Here is a 4,070-nt window from a genome sequence, read left to right on the forward strand (position 1 = left end):
TTACATAGGAAGATGAAGATATAATTGTTTGATTTACATCCAATATTCCTTGAAACGTCCGTTGCAAATCAAATGTGTTCCCTTTAATTAGCAGAATGGACCTTACAAATTGCCGTTTTTGCACCAGACATGCCTAGAGCCTTAAAAAACATAGCAAAATTAGATTGCCGAATCACCAAACGGAATTCACTAAATGGGTCGAAAATGGCCATATAACAAGCGGAGACGTATTTAATTGCGCACACCTGCGAGAAGGTTTTTACTAATCTCTCGGATCTTTTGAAATAGGTAGTTATGAAAACAGCGACTCCAAATTATAATACCGAAGATATAATTTGTTTGTTATTCACCAATCACCGCTGTCTTCAAATTTGCCGACAGCTATAATTTGGGGCGTTAGAAGTCCATCCGGGGCCATTTTTAATAGAATATTAAAAGATAAAACCAACACCTTTGAATTCGTTGATATAATGATCATTATTTTAAGTAATACGAAATATTATATTAGTGTAGGTACTTAAAAATAATCTTTATCGCATAGGTAACATAAAACTGTTTATTTAGTTATGCCGGAAAAATAGTACTTGATAAAGAGTTTATCTATTTAAAAAATGCGATAAAAATGACCAATCATTAAGATATAAAAAACAAATATATTCAAATGCAAAAAATTAAAGCATACTTCAGTTCTGAACTTAAATAAGTAATGTTAAGTATATTGAATAAAAAAAATCCTTATTTAAACTTTGCAACTTTCTGATAGTAGGTAGCAGGCGTAATAAATATGTTTTATGTTCCAAATTTAAAAACTAGGTATTCTTTAAACAAAATAAAAAAAAATCTTTATTCCAAAAATATGTACGCTGACTCTTGAACTAGAGGAACTCTGTGTCTCAAGAGCCAGGCTGAAAAATTCATGTAATGATGTAATTCTTATAAAAAATAAATACCTGAGGTATAATATATTTGTGGAGGAGGTTTGCCTGTTATAGGTATAATATATTTATATCGCTACATAAACATATTATGATAATAGATAGTAGCTGTAGGTAGGTATAATACAAATATTTACTCTCACAGACAACAGCTCTAATTAAAAGTATTTGTATGTCACAAATATCACAAGAATAAGATTTCAAGAAGTAAACATGATGAAGCAATAATTATTATTGTTATATTTAGCAAATAAATCTTCCTTTCACTTTTATCTATTCTTGTTTACGTCAAAACTGTTCACTGTATTCGTTATAGGTACATATTTTATTTAACACTAGGTAATTAGTATTTTTCCTTCAGTCCTTAAAATGCCGATTTAAAAATTTGTAGACTAATTAATTATTAATCGCCTATAACATATTTATATATTTGATAAATTACTAATACCACAGACTAATAATAATTAACAATACCTATATTACAATATTTCTACTTTTCTAGACTATGCCAATATTGGAATAGCATGCCAAATAAATTGAAAACGCAATAAACGAAAACAAATAATTTGTTTTAGCTACTCTGGTGTCGACGGAATACAAGAAAAAAACATATTTACTAATAATGAGTATTTAATAATTAATTAACGTTATAAAATAAAAGTATAAATATAATGCTTTGAGTATTGTATGTACATAAATATGTTAAGATTAATAAATATAGATACAATAATTTGTGTTTATTTAAATCTAAAATAAATAAATTAAACATTTTGTGCATAAAACTATATTACGTAATATCAGTTAAATAAGTGAAAAAAATGAATAACAACAAACATCACGCTTATCTCGATGTCACTAATTAAATGCTATTTGTGATATATTTGGTTAATAACTTTCTAGTTATCTTAAACGTACTCGCTTTGAAAGACTTTATATTAATTATTATTTACTAATGAGTAGTAATAAAATTAAATTCAATCTGAATTAGCATTATTACTCTTACCACTTAGAGACTCTGGTACTGGCGTATATTTTAAGCCACTGTCATTAAGAAGCGTTACCACCCACGCGTCTTCCGGCAATGTACCCGAGTTTAACAACTTAACAGCAGCAGCAACATTGGCACCGCTCGTATAACCCACGTAGAGACCTTCTTTCTCTCCTATAAGTTTCATATATTTCGATGCTTCTTCATCTGTCACACTGAGGGTGCCATCCATTGTTTCAAAATTGAACAAATTAGGAACGCACCCATAACCGGAACCTTGCAATAAATGCAACGGTTTCGTAATAGCGCAGCCCCGAATGGGCTGCGAGCCCTCAGGTTCAACGACGTAGCATTGAATATTTGGGTTTTTCTCCTTCAAAAATCTCGATGAACCAGTAAACGTGCCTGCCGTGCCGACCGTAGCTACAAACGCGTCGACGCGGTGGCCGGTTTGTCTCCAAATTTCAGGTCCCGTCGTACAATAATGAGAATTTGCATTATCATCATTATTAAACTGATTCACATAATAAGCGCCAGTTTCTTCAGCTATGCGTAAACCTTCTTTCTCAGCTTCTTTAACGTCGGCGAGGGTGACATTGCCGTATGTTCCTTCAACTTGAGGTACTCGCACACATTTAGCACCAAGGGCTTCCATGTGGATAGCTCGTTGAGCACTATTCCCTATCGACATTGTTACAGTTAAGGGGTACCCCATTACAGAACAGACGACTGCTAGACCACATCCTTGGTTGCCAGATGTAACTTCCAGAACGGATTGACCAGGTTTCAGCAGTCCCTTTTCTATTGCCTTGTTTATCATATGCAACGAAGATCTGCATTTAATCGATGCTCCAGGATTCATGAATTCACATTTCGCTAATATTCTGCCTGGCCCTGGGTGTAAGCGATCGAGCGCGACTATCGGCGTATTCCCAATAAGGTCTAAGGCCGACTCTTTTATTTCGTTCTGAATTCCGTTCACCTTTGCCATGTCTAGGGCGTATTGCTAATGTGTTGATTGAGTTATACCACAATTGATACTGAAGCAAAGTGGCGAGTGTACGCCGCTTTAAACGGTTCAATGCTAAATGCGACCCGAATATAGACTTGCCATAGATTGGATTCAAATATATACAGATGACAAGAAAACGTAAATGGTAACTAACTACCGATAATCATCTGAAATACAAAGATATGATTGAGTAAATACTGATAACAATTATTGCTTTATGTGACCGGTTTATCATGAATGTATATTGTTTTAAGAAATTTTATCAATTTACAATAACTGGGATATTGACCATTTAATGCCAAAGAAGACCTCAGCGAAACAAATAGTGCATTCAGTTATCTCAACTAGAGTGCAATTATCTCACAAATTATATCATAATACCTATATTTAACTTGCAACATCATTTTTTATCACCTTGATATTTATTTGTTCTTCATGTCCATAATTAAAACCTTGAAATTAGTTGCTTGTCTTTCCAAATGTATGAACGTTTATAAGGATGGATAACAATCCATCCTTAACTCTTACTAAAGACTTTTTAAAGGATTTTAAACCCGATTTATTCATTACATATATTATTTTCCCGACGTTTCTGTCTTTAATTTCTTAACAGCCTGTATTGAATTGTATTAAGGTGGGTGGACCATGGAAGGCCATGCTCCTTCGAAGGCCAATTATTAAAATTTCGTAGTTATTGCCATATGATGACAAATTCCTTCTATTTACACAAACACCCATCGAACTAGAAATCACAGACGCGGCGGCGAATCGCTCGCGCCACTATTTTGGCAGTACGGTCCCTCGCTTACAAATAAATATTTATTATTCGTTTATTTACTGGACAAATGAAACTAACAAATATTTAAGTAAAACTTTGTTTTATTACGTAACATATAAACCACTTCTTTTTATTGTAGATTTAATCGCTATTTATTAACTTTTAGTTTTAAATGACTGATTTATTATAATGGCCTTCTAAGGAGCCTTGTTTCTAGCAAGGCCATTTGGAAGAGTTCTATGAAACTTAAGTTCAATCAATATTGATCAAATCTGAAATTTAAAAAAGTGGTTTACTTATATGTTACGTAACTAATAAAACAAAGTATTACTTAAATATTTGTTAATTTCATTTATC

At 32.6% G+C, this 4,070-nt stretch overlaps 1 pseudogene; it reads right to left on the bottom strand.

The window, feature by feature from the left end:
* Positions 1 to 1,587: 1,587 nt before the first annotated feature.
* On the bottom strand, positions 1,588 to 3,219 carry LOC149484152 (uncharacterized; annotated as a pseudogene).
* Positions 3,220 to 4,070: the final 851 nt, after the last annotated feature.

Source organism: Colias philodice, chromosome 12 (assembly GCF_061535455.1).
Source record: "Colias philodice isolate Cphi_HAF_F1 chromosome 12, ilColPhil1 Martin Lab GWU primary, whole genome shotgun sequence".
Taxonomy (NCBI): Eukaryota; Metazoa; Arthropoda; class Insecta; order Lepidoptera; family Pieridae; genus Colias; species Colias philodice.